Here is an 18,566-nt window from a genome sequence, read left to right as displayed (position 1 = left end):
TCTTCCTCAAAAAAAAAAAAGAAATTTAAAAATGTTTTCATTGGGATAGATATATATGGAAATGCCTAGCAATGTTTGGGCAAAGAAATTTGGATTTCATGAGTATGTATGTGTATATAAAATATCTTTTTCACCATGACTCTGAATTTTTAAATTTATATTTTACTTATCCTTAAAAACAGGTTATCTATCTGCACTGTTCAATTTTCACAAGATGCTAAGATGTCCATGAGAAGTCTTCCTGTCATCCTAGAATAGATTTAATTCTTAATGTCATTACCACTTTTGGCAAGAGGGTTGAGGATGTTGGTTGCAAATAATTATGACTTTAGTATGTAAAAGAAGAAACCAAATGAAATTATAAAAATTATATCAGACAAGAGATACAGACATGATGAGGGTGATTGAGACTTCCATATTTTGTCTACCATATCTATTTTTTCAGCATATACTCAGTGCCAAGACGTGATTATTGCCCTTAAGTAGCTTACAGTGTAGTAGGAGGGCAGAAACGTACGCAAGGGCTTACAGTGTGGTGTGATAAGGACTAAGGAAGCGTAACTGCATGGAATCATATACGCAGGAGTGTAACTCATTTGGGGATGAAGTGGCGCCATGTGAGCCCTGAGGACTAGTAAGTTACACGGGTGAAGGAGAGCGGTCAGGTTGATCTAGACACAGCCTTCCAGGAAGATGGAGTAAATGGCATGTTCAAAAGCCCATAACTAAAGAGGACGTGGAACTGGAGAATGAGGAGAGCACATAAAAAGGAGCCTGAGAGACTCTCCCTCCTCCACCGCTGCCACCTCCTTCTTCTGCCGCTCCTGGTGCTGCTTGTGTGCTCATTCGGTGTGGACCTGGTACCTCTTTTGTGAAGCGGCAGCTGAGGAGACTCCGGCGTTCGCCATGGGCGACGAAAAGCCCAAGGAAGGAGTCAAGACTGAGAACAACGATCATATTAATTTGAAGGTGGCGGGGCAGGATGGTTCTGTCGTGCAGTTTAAGATTAAGAGGCATACACCGCTTAGTAAACTAATGAAAGCCTATTGTGAACGACAGGGTTTGTCAATGAGGCAGATCAGATTCCGATTTGACGGGCAGCCAATCAATGAAACAGACACACCTGCTCAGCTGGAAATGGAGGATGAAGATACAATTGATGTGTTCCAGCAGCAGACAGGAGGTGTCTATTAAAAAGGGAACCTGCTACTTTACTCCAGAACTCTCTTCCTCCAGACCAAGAAGACATTCTCAATTAGAAAACCGCAATTTGGTTCCACCGCGTCCTGACTACTACAGTATAGTTTTCTCTATTCTTTCATTTTCCCCTTCCCCATTCCTTTATTGTACATAAAGTAACTGGTGTATGTGCACAAGCATATTGCATTTTTTTAAAAACTAAATGGCCAATGGTATGTTTTAATTGACATCAAATGGAGATGGGATAGAGAAAAATACTGGTTCTGTGAAAATACCCCCTTTCTCCATTAGTGGCATGCTCATTCAGCTCTTATCTTTATATTCCAGTAAGTTATTTTGCTCTCACTGTTTAACAAAAAAAAGAACAACATAAAAATCCTTGCATACCTTGTTCGATTGGAGAATTTTAATGTTTTTCGTGTATCTTTGTAAAACCAAGGACAATTTTATAACTTTTTTGTACGTAGCTGTTACATGTAGGGCAATCTGTCTTTAAGTAGGGATAAATTACTCTAAAAGAAATGAATCCTAGATAGTTTTCCCTTCAAGTCAAGCGTCTTGTTGTTTAAATAAACTTCTTGTTTAAAATGGAAAAAAAAAAAAAAAGGAGCCTGAGAAGATGGGCTGTAGCTGAAAACCACGTGAGGACTGTGGCTTTGCCTCAAGGCCAGGCGAAGTGCCCTTGAACTGCTGAAAACAGGTAGCGAAGGGGCCGGATTTTCAGTCTCCCTCCTGCAGTGAGGAGAAGGTTGGAAAGGAGCTAGACAGCAGCAGGGCAGGCCAGGCTAATTGGCTGATTGGATTAATTGTGTGGGTTGGAGTAGAGAGCACCCCTCAACATTTCTGTGTGGGTGAATTAGTTAAAATGAATTGCTAGGGAAGTCTTGGATCCCTAAAGAAGACCCAGCAGTGTACACCTTGAGTGGTGAGCCAGGAGACGGGGAGGGTGAGGCCAATTCTCTGCTGTGGCTTGTGGGTTGAATAGTGTATCAGCCGCAGGTCCCTTTTTTCACCACTTGGGCACAAAACCAAAACCTACAGTTGCTTGTTTCTTGCCCTCTCTTTGTTTCTGCTCAGGTGGCACAACCCTGGTAGGGTTGCCAGGGTCTGCACTTCAGCCCTTTTAAGCTAAGAGATTTGGTATTTTCAGTATGCCTGCAGGTGACTCATGTTAACCAAATTCCCAAGACTGATGAATAAACCAGAATGCACATTTTAAATTCATACTGAGAAGTACATCCATAAGGAGACCAACTCTGCATGTTTGCTCATCTGCACATTTTCTCCCTGAAGGCTAATCTATATGGAATGCGAAATTCTACACAAACTTTCTTGGAGAGCGGAAAATCAAAATAGAGCTGGATGAATTTAATGGCTTGTGACACGAAGCTGTGGAAGCCTAAGGCATTTCTCCCTTCTAAAGGGATGGATCTACGTTAAGGACAGAATAGAGTCTGCTTTATAGATGCTGTATAGCTGATGCCTTTTTCTATAACCTCTTCTTTCTTAGGCAGACTACAGGGCAGTTAGTTATGTTTAGACCTTTTTAATTCTCATCTCTATTCAGTCTTGCATCCCTGAGATTACATCCAGGTACCCAGATTGGAGGTTGGGTGTTCCTCATCTTGTCCCTTTCCAGCATTTGCCAAACTGGCAAGTCTGAGAATCTAATTTTGAAAGCTCTCGTAGGTCATGCTGATGCGACTTAGGCGCACTACTTAACACGTTGATTCTTTCTCATGCATTCTCAGTTTTTGCTCATTTTTATTCTTTACAACAAATTTAAAATCTAGCAGTATTTTGGAGCTACTTTCTTGCCCTGCCAGTCACTTAACCAAACATCATAACCATTCTAAGGTCCTCTATTCCTTATGGTTCTCTAGTTGCGATTTACTCAGGTATCCAGATAAGTCATCAATTCATGCAACAAATATTGACCACCTACTATATGCCAGGCATTGTTCTTGGCAAAGGGAAAATGGCAGTGAACCAAACAGTAGAAAATTTTGCCCTTGTGCATGGTCTCTCTCTGTGTAACATAGCTGATCATGATAAATGCTATGGAGAAAAATAAGGGTGTGAGAGTCTGGGAACTGCAGGATTAGGGCTGACGGGGAAAAGAATGGACGTGTAGTGCTGGACATTTTGCAAGACGCCTGTTAGCTATCTAAGTATCTACTCTCTAGTAGATACTGAAATATATGCATCTGGAGCTCAGGAAACAGGTCCAGGCTGATGGATCTCTTTGGGTCTGATTACCCAATATAAGTTTGGCAAAATTTTATTGGTAATTATGTTGGTAAAAATGGTAAAATTCTAAGCTTTTGGCATAGTTATATTGCTCCAACCCCTCTTATTTAACTTTAGGACCATGCCACGTAGTAAAACTGTCAGAATGTGTTGCCCTTTTGGACAGTGGCTGTGCTCTCTGCTGGCTGAACTGTTCGCCCTACTGAGAATCATTATGTGAAACTTGTTTTAGATTGGGAGGGGTGTCGACCATTAAGAGTTGATTGGGGGCCGGCTCGGTGGGGCAGCGGTTAAGTGCGCATGTTCCACTTTGGCGGCCCGGGTTTTGCTGGTTTGGATCCCAGGTGCGGACATGGCACCGCTTGACAAGCCGTGCTGTGGTAGGCGTCCCACATATAAAGTAGAGGAAGATGGGCACGGATGTGAGCTCAGGGCCAATCTTCCTCAGCAAAAAGAGGAGGATTGGCAGTAGTTAGCTCAGGGCTAATCTTCCTCAGAAAAAAAAAAATTTATAAAAAAAGAGTTGATTGGTGGGGCCAGCCCCATGGCCGAGTGGTTAAGTTCGCGCGATCCACTTCAGTGACCCAGCGTTTTGCTGGTTTGAATCCTGGGTGCAGACATGGCACCGTTCATCAGGCCACGCTGAGGCAGCATCCCACATAGCACAACCAGAAGGACCCACAACTGAAATATACAACTATGTACTGGGAGGATTTGGGGAGAAAAAGCAGAAAAAAAAAAGGTTGGCAACAGTTGTTAGCTCAGGTGCCAATCTTTAAAAAAAAAAAGAGTTGATTGGTTTTGTAACTTGTTATCAGAGCATAATAAACAGATCTTAAAGCTCTGATAAGCTTAGAAGTAAAACTAATGTACCTATTCACAAATGGAAAAGTAAAAATAAATGGCCACTGATGGGTATTCAGTTTTGGCTAATAATCAGAAATTAATGTCACGCATGCATCATTTTTAATAGTTTTCTGCAGACAGTCTAATAGCTTCAACCCTACTTCTTTGAAAGCCGCCTGTGTGCTTGTTGTGCCATCTGGAGATGCACAGAGAATGTTGAGAATTATTCAGTGCCCACCTTATGGACCGAGATCTCTGTTGTGCCTGATACTGTTTAATTTTCCTCTTTATATTTCTCGGAGAGAGTTTAAAATTGGTAGTATTAGATCACCAAAAAAATCAGATCTGGGGGGAACTCTACTTCATATATGTGACAGATTCCATTTGGCAAGGATGGCCATAGCAATATTTCCCATCCAGTGGCTCTTTCCCACTAAGCTTTGGGGGTGATCTGTGCTACAATAATAACTGGGACAGTATCCTTGGATGTCACAGTAGATAATAGTAACCTTACCCTTGTTCATTTATTAAAGAAGAGGGCTACTGTGTGTCCTTTCTCGTAGTCAAAAAATAAAATAAGATCACTTTCTCTTTGAAGAAATCTCTTAGAATATGAAAGTGAAAAGTTAAGGAGCATTCAGGAATTTTTTGCACTTCTTTTCTCTGAAGATGGGGGGATGGGAAACTGAGGCACTAAGACATGGAGACCTGTCACAGGAAGAAAGAAACTCCTTAAACTCAGTTTCTTCTCAAGCTCTTGTCACAAGAGTGTACACTTTGAATGTGGTGACTCTTTGTCATTCTTCATAAAATCTCAGCAGTTTTACGTTATTGTCACAGCCTCTTCAGACCCACAGAAGAGGATATTTCATTGCAATTCCCTTTTGTAGGAAATGGTTTGGCCGTTTCTCTCCCTAAAATTCGTCTCCTCTTCTTTGAGATGAAAGCCGTGCTGATCCACTTCAGAAGTATTGTTTGAGGAATATCAAATAAAATGCCAAATTTGCTGGAGTTTTAGTTCTGAAATGCAATCATTGTTCAGGAGGCAGTGAATCTGCCAGACCTCAGATCTTGTTGACTGAGGTCTCCGTGATCTGGTCCTCTCTCTGCTGCTCGCTCACTCTGCGTCTTCATCCTGACTCAGAGACTTGGCCTAGATAGTCTCTGATGGCTGCTTACTTTAAAATTCTTTTATCTTATAAATCTTAGAAGATTTCTACGATTTAATCAGTGTGTGTCATATTGTTCAAGAGTATGGGTCTGGATGGAGCCAGACTGCTTGGGTTACAGCCTGATACTAACTAGCCGAGTAATTTTGGGCAAGTCATCAAACCTCAGTTCCTTCATCTGTAAAATGGGGATAATAATAGTGTCGACTTGACAGGATTATTGAGACTATCAACTGAGTTAATGAATGCTTAGAGCAGTACACGTCTGACACAGTAAGTTGTATGAGCACTGGCTGTCATTATTTACCCTCACGTGTTGCTGGTTGTGGTCACACTTTTGTTGATGTCTTGAATTCCACGTTGAGAAGAAACCGAAGGAGCTCTTCCTTGGGACGGGTATTGAAGAAGTGATCGATGAATTGGGTGTGGACTAGACTGTGTGACCTCAAGTCCCTTTAACTCGAGTGTTCTGAGGTAATGTGAGTCCCAGGACAAACGGACACTGAGATGGATTGTCCCAGGAGTACTGACTCATAATACGCGGAGAATGCATCAACGTCGATTATGGTAGAGCGACTGCTTCCAAGGCTGGAAACTCTATTCAGTAATTTTATGTGTAGTTCCCACACTTGAGCTCAAAGAAATGCTAATAATGTTAATAGGAGGTTTCTAAAAGTTTCAGCAGTTCAAAAAGTGACACATAAATGGAATCATTAGGCGCATTCCGTAAGTTGTCAGGCACTCTGCCCGTGGATTGAACGTCTTGGGTGTGACCCCATAGGCAAAAATATCAGGGACTGTTTTGCTCAACAAAAATGTTTTGGCTCAAACCTGCAAGGCTTATGGTTTAATTTATTTTCTCACTTGGTAGATGAGCAAGTAAATCAGGTAGGTAAACAATGCCATTCCAGAAAAACTTTAGGCAGCCAGGGGCTTCCTTGCTAGATAAAAACATTCAGCCACTTGAAGGAAATGAAATGCAGGCTGGTGACTTCTTTCTTCTTCTCTTTCTGGATTTCTTTGGATTATGAAGTGCCAGGAATTGTCTGAGAAAGTGGAACAAACAGCCAATTAGATGAGAAGAAAACCCGCAAGACAAGTTGGAAGCTGTTGACCACAATAAAGAATGTTTTTGATAACTCCAAGCAGATCTATAAATTGTCTTTGATTATTAAAAAAAAAGATTGAGGGAATCAAAACTACACTAAGATATCACCTTACCCCTGTTAGAATGGCAAAAATATCCAAAACCAAGAGTGACAAATGTTGGAGAGGCTGTGGAGAAAAGGGAACCCTCATACACTGTTGGTGGGAATGCAAACTGGTGCAGCCACTATGGAAAGCAGTATGGAGATTCCTCAAAAAGTTAAGAATAGAAAGACCTTATGACCCAGCCATCCCACTACTGGGTATCTAGCCTAAGAACCTGAAATCAACAATTCCAAAAGTTCCATGCACCCCTACGTTCATCACAGCATTATTCACAACAGCCAAGTCATGGAACCAACCTGAATGCCCAGCAACTGATGATTGGATAAAGAAGATGTGGTATATATATACAATGGAATACTACTCAGCCATAAAAAAGGACAAAGTCATCCCATTCACAACAACATGGGTAGACCTTGAGGGTATTATGTTGAGTGAAATAAGCCAGACAGAGAAAGACGAACTCTGTATGACTCCACTCATAGGTGGTAGTTAACATATGGACAAAGAGAACTGATCAGTGGTTGCCAGGGGAAAGAGGGGGGAGGGCACTAGGGGTGAAGTGGTGTACCTACAACATGACTAATAATGATGTACAACTGTAATTTCACAAGGATGTTAACTTTCATAACCTTAATAAAAAAAAAAAAAAGATTGAGGGGCTGGCCCCTTGGTGTACTGGTTAAGTTTGGCTCGCTCCACTTTGGTGGGCTGGGTTCATGGGTTCAGATCCCAGGTGTGGACCTGGGATGTTGTGGCGGCAACCCACATGCGAAATAGAGGAAGACTGGCACAGATGTTGGCTCAGGGCAAATCTTCCTCAGCAAAAAAAGAAAAAAAAGTTTGAAAACTTTAAAAGTCAATTGCAGAAATGGGCAAAGGATAGTCTCCATCAGCCATGTTCACTTAGGTGTCACCAATGTGTGGTAGTCTATAAACAGATCTGTTCGTTTAAAAGTAAGTAATATGTGCATCAGGCATAGACCCCACCCAGATCACAAGTTTGGAGTGTGGAGGCTGGCTGTTCAATGATTGCAAATATAGGCCAAGCTGAAGATTACACTTGTCTTGATTTTTCAGTGTGGCAGAGACCAGAGTAGCTCAAAGGGAGATTAAAGGGTGCTGCTTTACACACTGTCTATTTACTTGGCAGTCTCTGAATGGGGGGCCAGTCCTAGGGACGAGGCAATCTCATCTGGGGCAAAAGTAAAGAAAGAGAAGGAGAAAAGAGAGAGACTAGAGGGAATGTAGGATTTGCTAGTGTAGATGGAAGGCTGAGCTCGGGGAAACTGGGTAAATGCTAAACGCCTGGAATAAAAAAGATGACGGATCCCTTGGATCCTCTCGGCAGCTCCAAGGGCTACTGTGGGGAGAACACTTAGGAACCGGGGTTGCCTAATATGGAACGGGTGAGGCTCAGACCTGATGGCAAACCTAACAAGGACTTACGTCTCAGAGTAAAAGCTAAATTTAGACAACCCCTTTATCTTGCTGGTCCTCTACCCCCAACACACTCCCTCTTCCAGCCGCAGATGCCTTCTCATCCTTCATGCACACAGCCTGCCTCTCTCCCTCCCTCTCTCTCTCTCTCTCCTCTCTCTCCCTCCTCTCTCTTTCAGGCGCTGCCGCTCCGTCCTGGCTTTGCCCTCCACCAGGACGCTCTTGCTCCAGGCAGTTTTGTGGCCCTGCGCCTCCTCCCGCTCACCCTCCTTGTATGTAGTTTTGTCCTCATAATATCCTTCATGCAGTTACACATGTAACTGAACTCTTAGAGTTCAGTCATCATACAAAATGACTCCGTTAAAGAAGCAAAATTGGGGAAAGAAAAGTTTGATTTCAAAAGCCTGATTTATTTCTGCTTTGTTTATGTATTTTTGAATAGGCGACACGTGTACGTGGTATGTGTTTCTCCAGTGACCCCCTCTCCCTCTCTGGAGGCAACCACTGTTACTAGTTTCTTGTGAGTTCTTCCAGAGAGCAGAGCTGTGTTTATAAACAAATGCCCCTCCCCACACTGATGTTAGCATACCCATCACACTTTTTGGTACCTTACTTTTATCACTTGTAGTAATCTTGGTGTTTTTTTCCTTAGCTGCCTCATTCTGCTATTCTATTGTATGGATATATTGAAATTTGTTGTGGTCATTTCAGTTGTTTTCAATGTATTTTCCTATTAAAGATAGTAGAAATTAATAGTTTGATATGTGTTATTTTGCATATGTGTAAGTATATGCAGAGGATAAACACCAAGATCTTGGACAGGTCTGGCCAAACCACCCTCCAAAGAGAGTCCCACACTAGTGCTCTCACCAGGCATTTATTAGAGTTTCTGTGGTCCTGCATCCTCCCCGACGGTGTGTAATCAAACGTTTTAATAGCTGCTAATCAAGCGGGTAAAAAGTGGTATTTCAGTGTAGTTTTTAATTTTCATTTATCTTTTCAAAGTTTAAGAACATTTCTTTTCTGTAAACTGTTCGTGTCCTTGATTTATTTTCTCTTAGGCTGGTGCGGGTTGTGAATGTGCTTTAACAGTAAGGAGGCTTCATGTCTGACGTGAGGTGACTTCATCTTAGGTATTGACATAGGAAGAAGCTGGAAAAAAGAAGTTAGGTTGAATTTGATCTCCAACAATGTTTTATTGGAAAACAGTCAGATTTAGGTAAACTGTCTCTTTTTAACACCTTACCATTCTAAATTTAGATTGACTACCGTACGTGTGTTCTTTTTTGTCACACCCTTGTTGAAAAAAATATCTTTTAAAACAATAGTTTATAACCATATAACTTGGTATACAATAGCAGCTATTTTTCTAAAAATTCAGTTTATTCTTAGTATAAAAAGGAGAGTGCTGCTATTTGTCTGACATTTTTATTCTTGAGGATATTAAAACAGAGTATGTCGTTCTATACTTTTGGACCCAAGGCTTTATAAACTCATAGTAAATCTGCGCATTTCCTAGTTGTAATTGTGTAAAATATGCCTGATTAGTATATCAAGCAGTACTCTTAACAGTAAAAGTAAGATAGTCCTTCAGTGTTATTTAACATCTGAACACAAGAGCCCACGTGCCTGTTTATGGGTTCTATATTTTAAAATATTTCTGTGAAAACTGCAAGTTACTCATTTTTACTGTGTCCGTTTTCCAAGTTAATAGATTTAGCGTTTATCAAACCTTCCTCAGGAGCCGAGCTCCCTGAGGACGAGGTTTTTTATTTGGTTTTGTTCAGTGCTGTGTCATCGGCATGTAGACTAGAACCTTGCACACAGAAGGCCCTCAATACATGAGGCAATTGCCAAAACTCGAGTAGTCTTGGATTTTGCCCTTTGACAGCACACCAGTTCAGGCTCTTACCTAATTCATGTGACTTCCAACATAGATTTAAAAAGGGGAGAGAGGGGGCAGTTTTAAGAAAGAGGATAATAAAGATTTACAGTTATTTGTATTTATTGTCGCAGAAGTGGGGAATAAAAGGAGATTGTTTCCCAAAGAAAATATACAAATGGCCAACGAGCACAGGAAAAGATGCTGAACATCATTAGTTATTTGGGAAATGCAAATCAGAACCATAATGAGGTACTGCTTCACACCGGCTAGGATGACTATAATCAAAAAAGTGGAAAATAAGTATTGGGGAGGGTGTGGAGAAATTGGAACGCTTGTACATTGCTGGCAGAAGTGTAAAATGGTTCAGCCACTGTGAAAAACCATTTGGCAGGTCCTCAAAAAATTAAACATAGAATTACCATATGATTCAGCAATTCCACTCCTAGTTACAACCCTAAAAGAATTGAAGATAGGTGTTCAGATAAATACTTGTACAGGAGTGTTCATAGCAGCACAATTCACGATAGCCAAAAGGTAGACACAACCCAGAAGTCCATTGACAGATGATGGATAAACAAAATGTTACATAGCCACACAGTGGCATATTATTTGGCCATAAAAAGGAATGAAGTACTGGCATACGCTACAACTTGGGTGAACCTCGAAAACATTAAGCCTAGTGAGAGAAACCAGACACAAAGGTCACATGTTATGTAATTCTATTTATGTAAAATATCCAGAATAAGCAAATCCATAGAGACAGAAAACAGATTGGTGGTTGTCAGGGGTTGGGGGGGACGAGTAGGGAGTAACTGCTCATGGGTACAGATGTTTACTTTAGGATGATGAAAGTAGTTTGGAACTAGATAGAAGTGGTGTGCATAACGTTGGAATGTATTAAACGCCACTGAATTGTTCGCTTTAAAATGGTTAATTTTATGTTAAGTGAATGTCACCTCAATTTAGAAGAAAAAAAGATAAAAACCAAATTGGTACTGGGCATCTGAGTTATCTCTCAGATGGCAAAGAGCTGAGTGGGGAAGCTCCCTGGTCTTTGGACATTTAAAAGCCGGTGTAAACGCTGGATGAAAAAATTGATCTTTAGCTCCTCAGAGGGTTCCACAAATTTTCTTCCAAGTAATTAAAGGATTGCTGTGTTATGTTTGAAGTCTCTTTAATGATTATCTAAATGCTCTTGTTGCAAAACAGGTTACAAGGGTATATTAGGTTCTATTTAAAAATACACCCACAACCTTAAACCAAACTCGAAGAATTAATTGGGAATTGTTCTCTCTGCAAATTAATTTTCCACCAAATCAGTTGTTAAGCTATCTGCTAAAACCAGTATTTAGTGGCTCTCAGTCAAGATGGCTAATGGTGGTGTTCTCCGAGCTGAAGTGGAAGAGAATGGAGTTCCCAGAAAGCGGTCAAGGTTGACTTTTTACACCTTACTGTAATTACAGTGTGTGACTGGAAATAACTATTTGGTTCTTTTTTAAAGCCACTATAGTTAGATTGACTATAAACATCATTCAATTTACCTGTGCTGTAACTCAGTTCCACAAACATGTATTGGGCAAGACACTGAGCTGGGTGCCGTGCGGGAAACAGGAAAACACTTGACGGCTGTCCTTAAATTTAATAGGGGTGAGACTTCTAGAAATTGCTGTAATAATTTTTCATTAGCTAAAAACCCATCTGTGCTGAATGACCAGTTTTATGTTATCTTATATGAGAAGTGCTTTGAAAAAGTAGCCAGCAATTTGACATTGTTTTGGAGAAGTCTTTTTTTTTTCTTAAATAGAGATGGGAATCTATATGGATCTGTTTAACAGTAGTTTTAATTAGTCTCAGTAATAGAGATGTTAGAACTAAATTTGACTGTGCGCCGACACCCACAATCTACAGGGACCAATCACATTTTATGGTCTCTGTTGTTCCTACAGTGGGAATGGCGGGCTGAAAGCTGCCTGCCACTTGAGAAAATGGCAGCTTTTCAAAGTTCTTGAGTGCTGACCTTCCTTGCATCTGTTAAGGCATTCAGAGCAGAGTACAAGAAACTTAAGGTTTGAATTGGACTGTAGCTCTGCAGAGCTGGCGTAGCATATTAATTATCTATTCCTATTGGTAACTTTGGGCGTTGTTACTCAGTTCTTAGTACCTTTTGGTTTTATGTTGGTGTGAGGTCGTTTAAGTGTTACAGAAACAGTTTTAAAGTTATTATTGTACTGTTGGTCTCAAGTAGACACTGCTTAGTAAACCACAAAGGAAAAAAAACCCCCAACACAAGAAAAGTTAGAAGGCGGTTCTAAAGTACCCCTATTAAATGAGAAAGTCCATGTTCGTGTGTGTCGCTGATGTGAAAATAAACATACGTCGCCTTGTCTCCTAGGCAGAGTTGCTGCAGTTGAGGCCATTTGTATCACGCTCGTCTTTGACAGCCAACAGGAATTTCCCTCTTCGTCTTCACATGTAGGAATGTGATGAAAACATGGTTCTGTTGCCTAAAAAGCAAATTATCAGAACAGCTTTAAAAGGGACTTGTAGTGGTTACTTTCAAGTTCTGTAGCCTTTTTCTTTTTTTAATCTAGTGGGGTCCTGTGAAAATAGTCCAGTGTTTATGTACATAAAATCAGTATTGTGCATTTGACCACTTGAAAAACTTTGGGTTTCTGTCTGGCCAGCCATCACTCTGAAAACCAAAATAAACAACAAAATAAGCAGGGGTGGTGGTGTTTCTTTCTTTCTTTCCAGTTAGTTATTGCCAAATCTGAATTTATGTGGCAGATTTGGGCTCCAGATGGAACAGTCGTGATGATCTGTTTTGGAACTTTACTCATTGATTTTTATAAACATCAGAGCAAATTACAAAATTGATATTCCGAAATGTTTTCTTAAATCAGTGCATGGATGTGTCGCTGATCCAAATCATTGTTAAACCTGTGAAGACCATCTATGAAACCAATGCAATCTAATTGTCAGTTTAATCCAAAAAAATCAGCTTGGCTGGTTTATGTTGGCTTTTGTCTGGGGAAAAAGATAACAATTTGATTGTCTTTTTTGGTGTATTATTTTGCTATTGCTACCTAGCAAAAGATGATTCTTACTTGCTTGAAATAAAGTCCCGACTTCAGAAGGCAGAATTTTCAGTTTGTAGAAATTCTCCTAGTACAATTTAGCTACATTGTATTCTCCACCCCCGCCCCCCCAGCTTTATTGAGATGTAGTGACGTATAATATTGGGTAAGTTTAAGATGTACAGCGTGTGAATGTGACACACGACTATAATGGAAAATGATCACCACCAAAGGTTAGCTAACATCTCCATCCTGTCACATAATTACCATTTGTTTTTTTTTTGGTGAGAACAGTTACAATCTACTCCCTTAGCGACTTTCAAGCATGTGATACAGTATTATTAGCTACAGTCACCAGGCTGTGTATTAGACCCCAGAACTTATTCAGCTTCTCACTGGGAGTTTGTGCCAGTTGGCCAACATCTCCCCATTTCCCACACCCCCTGGTCCCTGGTTGCCACTGTTCTACCCTCTGTTTGCCTGAGTTCAGCTTTTTTAGAGTCCACACTTAAGTGAGATCGTACGGTATTTGTCTTTCTCTGTCTGACTTACTTCACTCAGCATAATGCCCTCAGGGTCCATCCATGTTGTTGCAAAGGTAGGATTTCCTTCTTTCCCAAGGCTGAATAATATCCATTGTCTATATATACCACATCTTTATCCATATGTTCTTATTTTTAGTAAGCGGTAAGTAACCGTGTATAAAAGTGGGCTCTTTTGACTGCATTAAATAACCCAGGTATTCTCTATATGCTGTATGTCAGGTCTAAAAATAAAACTTTAAGGTAGTGAAAATTGCGGTGTACTTCAGTAATTCTTTCTTCTTTCTACAATAATTTTTAATTAGCCACGTATAAGATGGCATTTGAATCTCTCAAAACTAGAAATATGTTCTTAAGTTTAAGAAATTTCTCATTGGCTCTTGAGATATTATTGAACTAGTACTTTTGCCAAGAGAGTCATTCTTTCTGTTACGTTCTGGGGGAACACAGGGGTAAGCACAAACAGAGAGGGTGTCTGCCCTCACGGAGCCTGCTCATCAAATAACTACCCGGATAAATGTGTGCTTCTACTCTGAGCGATGCCGGAAAAGAAAGGGGCATCGACGTCCTGAGGCCACGTGTTGGGGAGCCAGCTACGTCGAGGGAATTGCAAGAGGCGTCCCTGGAGAATGCATGTTGTCTTGCTAGTTTAAGCTGTCTTTACAAATACTGCCTGAAAAAAAAAATAGCACAGCATGCCTACAATTTACCACACATTACGTTATTCATAATTCTTAAACAAAGCCTCCAGGTCCTTTTTGTTCATTGGCATTTCTTCTAAATGCCTGAAAATTGCTGAGAGAAAGATCCAAGAGAATGTTTCCTGAATTTTGAGGAAATCCTGACTTTTCTAGGGGGAAGGGGGTGTCAGTGTGATTTTCAAATAGTGCTGTAATTGTTTTGTTATCAGTGTTGCTTTTTAAAATAAAGCAATAAAGAGAAGAATCCTAGGAATAAAAAAGAATCTCTTTTTTGGAAGGTAAAATATCGCTGCAGACCTGCGTGGGAGGTTCATAGCAGCTTTATTGATAATTGCCAAAACTCGGAAACAACCAGGATGGCCTTCAGTAGGTGAATGGATAAACAGACTGTGGTACCTGCAGACAATGGCATATTATTTGGCAATAAAGAGAAATGAGCTATCAGGTCACCAAAAGACATGGAGGAAGTTTAAATGCATATTGCTAGGTGAAGGAGCCAGTTGGAAAAAGCTACATACTTTCTGATCCAACTCTATGACCTTCTGGAAAAGGCAAAACTCTGCATACAGTAAGAAGATGAGTGGATGCCGGCAGGGAGGGGGAGCGAGGAAGGAACAGATGCAGCACTGGGGCTTCTTGGGGCAGAGAACTCTGTTTGATACTGTCGTGGTGGGTACCTGACCTTATTCATTGGGCAAACACAATTCATTTGGGTATAACACAAAGTGAACCCTAACGTAAACTGTGGACTTTAGTTAATAACGTATCAATATTGGCTTATCAGTTATAACAAAGGTACCACACTAATGCAAGATGTTAATAATAGCAGAAACTGAGGGGCGAAATAGATGGGAACTCTCTACTTCCTGCTGTTTTTCTGTAAACCTGAAACTGCTCTAAAAAAATAAAGTCTATTAATTAAAAAATAAAATATCAATGCAGTAAACTAAGATCATTAAGTAACTTATTATGTCATTGAATATGTTGTTGGCACTATGAGCTGTTGCAAAGGAAAAAAAAGTCTACAGGTTTTTTATTTTAGACTTAAAATAATCTGCATTGGTTCTTTTCGTGTCTTTAAAAAGACTTTTTTTTTCCCAGAGGATAATGTTTTACTAATGTATGATTTTATACAATAAGGTCTTTCTGAAGATTCCATTTATGAGTTAAATGTTTTCTGTTTTTATAAAAGAGAAAATGAGGTTATATTCTCAGCAATACTTAAGAAATTCAAATTTATAATGGTTTTAGGTTGCAGTAATGAGGCTGTGGTCTGCTCACGTGGTTGGGCTATATTCCTATTGACATTAACTTTTAATAAGTAAACAAACAAGTAAATCTTCAAGCAAAATTCTATGTTGGCGGTGCTTTGGGTTGCTGAGATGAGAACAAGATTAACTATTTTAAATCTTTCTGAAAGCAAAACTTGAACTTGACTATTGTTTTAATTGCTCTTTATAGTACCACTGATTATTATGATTATAAAGAAACCTCATCTTGTATTGTTGGAATTTATTTCCCTTACCTGGAATAAACATAGGTGTATAATGCTGTGGAAATTTGCATTGCACTCCCTGAAGGACATAGAAAAATGTCATAATTTTGTTCGGTATTTTGTAAGATAAAATCTACAGTAAACATTTAAAATTTTACATTTTAATATTTGCAGTGAACTTCACAATTGAATATTTGCGAGTGTTATGACTATCTTTAAGAGTGGGTAGGAGGCCCAGTTCCCTCCTGTCCATTTGAAAAGTTCAGATACACACACCTACCCAACCCATAATGGTTGATAGATTTTTGACTCAGGTGACCCCCACACAATGCCCTCCCAGCCCCCAACAAGGCAAATGAGCCTTCCAGTGTTACCAACTTCTTTCACCAGTGTCTTTCTACTCTTTTTCCATCTCCGCAGAGATGAGTTCAAATTCTAATTCCACCACTTCCACCTTGCTCTGTGATCACATGTCAAAAAATGGACATAGTACTGACTATACCATGGGGTTGGGGGTTGGGGTACAGAAAGATCTCAGGTTCATCAAGAACCGAGCACAATGTGGACAGCCAACAGTAGAAGAAATCAAGAGCAAGGATTGTCTTAAGCAAATCGTCTAGAGCAGTGGTTAAGCACACAGCCTCTGGAGCTCTGGGTTCAAATCTCATCTCTTCCAGTTAATAATTGTGTGGCCTTGAGCAAGTCCCTCAACCTTTCTCTGCCTCATTTTACCCATCTCAAATAAGGGGATATTAACAGTGTCAGCCTCATAGGATGGTTTTGAGGATTAAATGAAATATGTAAAGTGCTTGGCATAGAGCCTGCACATAGGAAGGACATTAGAAGTAGTAGCCATTATTATTGTTATCGGGGACCTGAATAATCTAAACTCAAGAGACTGGCAGCTCAGGATAGATGATGTCTGCTTCAAATGAATCTTTACTTGTGCTTGGAAAAAAAAGGAAAAAAACTAGCCCAATTTATGTTGACAACAAAGTAAGATACATTGGAATTAAACTCTTAACACCCCTGCCAAAAGATGTAGGCAGTTGCATTCACTATGTTGCTTATCTAGAGTTGTCAACACCTCCTGGACCAATAAAATCTCTTGCATTTGCATAATGCTTTGAAGAATTCCTGAAATATGGGCACTTCCCTCTGAATTAGGGGTTTCCTGTGGTCCTGACCACAACCCTGAAACACTGGGATTTCTGCTCTTCGACTCAGGGCTCTGGTCACAACCACCGGCAGCCTGGGCTTCCTCACCAGCTCACGCCATGAAGAAGTGCTGTGCGGAAAGTGGGAATGGACTCTAGGGATAAAGATGGTTTTACCTCCTCTTTTAGGGTACAAGTGTGAATCATTGGCTCTGTTATGATATTGCTATGATGCTTAACGTGTCAGCTACTGACTTACTCGGTGCCAGTTTTAAGCACTTTACACTATATGAACTCATTTTATGTCCCAACACATTGGTACTCTTATTGTGTTTCACTGCCTCATTTTTTCTTTCCAGATCTCGTGAGAGTCCATCTGGCTCCTGAAACCCAATCCCGTTTCTCTAAGTCCAGGAGAGTCTGAGAAATGTGGTTCTCAGCCTTCCAGCTTTGATGATAAAGCGGAAACTTAAAAAGGGTGGAAAATGGATACTGAGAGTCAATAAATAATATCAGTACAGTTTCACTATTCTCAAAGTATTTCAATGTCTTCTTCCTCTTCTTCTTCCTGCCCCCTTCTTGCTCCTCCTCCCGCTCTCCCTTCTCCTCTTCCTCCCTCTCTTCCTCTCCCTCTTTCTCCCCCTCCTCCTCCTTTCATTAGCTTTTTTTTATTGTAAAATATACGTAACATAAAATTTGCCTTTTTAACCATTTTTAGGCGTCCACTTCAGGAGTGTTACCTATGGGACTGTTATCACCTTTACTTGTGGATGAGGCAGCTGTAACACAGACGCGAAGGACCTCACACTGCCAGCGAGGCGAGGTGCTGGGGCTGGGGCACGGGCCCGTCTAAGGCCAGCGCCTCGGCGCCTCGTGCTGCAGAATCCACAGCCTCTCCCCGCCCTGCAGTGAATGCTCAGGACGACAGGCAGGGCTGCACATTTGTAGTCGACTCATTTTGGTTTGTTTTGAAAGCATAGCGTTTAGTGTGTTGGTTACGTTAGCAGTTGCCCAAAAGAAATCTGTAGCACAGAAATAGGAGCTCAAAACATCAAAATAAGATGAAGCTAGAAATAATTTACAGCCACTCAAAAAATAGGGCCAAACATGGTGGATTTTCTTTGAAATAGCTAATGTTTATTTTTAAAACATGAATAGCTTTTAGTTATTGAAAGAACTGACTGCCCACGTATAATTAATGAAAAGAAAACACGTGCTAGGACTATAGGTCTCTAAGCATTTAGCTAGTTCGCATTCTTTGGCAACTGTTTGGGGAAGGCAGCCATGTACTAGAATTTTTTTTTTTTTTAACTTTTTTGCACCCGATCTCGGGGACTTGAGAATTCCTAATGCTATGATTGGAAGTAAAGGAAAAAAAATTGTCGTCTTATAGATGTAAAATTTCATGTTACTGCATGCTCTTCATAAATGACATTTTTCGTAGCTCCAAGAGAGCAGGGAGTTTTTCTGTTGTGCACAGTTGCATCCCCAGCACTTTGCAGAGTGGCTAGCACACATCATCGTGGAATCCAGGATAATAAACTACATATGTGAACTAGATGGACTCTGGTCATGGGCTAGAAGGAATTAAATCA

The 18,566-nt window shown here is 40.4% G+C and overlaps 1 protein-coding gene and 1 pseudogene across 29 annotated transcripts in view; both read left to right on the top strand.

Annotated features, from left to right (window-relative positions):
• The window catches only part of FNBP1 (formin binding protein 1), a 121,157-nt gene that overhangs the window by 9,086 nt on the left and 93,505 nt on the right, over window positions 1–18,566 (top strand). The window lies entirely within an intron of this gene.
• On the top strand, window positions 788–1,376 carry LOC139079755 (small ubiquitin-related modifier 2 pseudogene; annotated as a pseudogene).

This window comes from Equus przewalskii, chromosome 26, assembly GCF_037783145.1.
Source record: "Equus przewalskii isolate Varuska chromosome 26, EquPr2, whole genome shotgun sequence".
In the NCBI taxonomy this organism is placed as follows: Eukaryota; Metazoa; Chordata; class Mammalia; order Perissodactyla; family Equidae; genus Equus; species Equus przewalskii.
The sequence above is the reverse complement of the archived record's forward strand: the minus strand, read 5'-3'. Positions and strand labels throughout refer to the sequence as shown.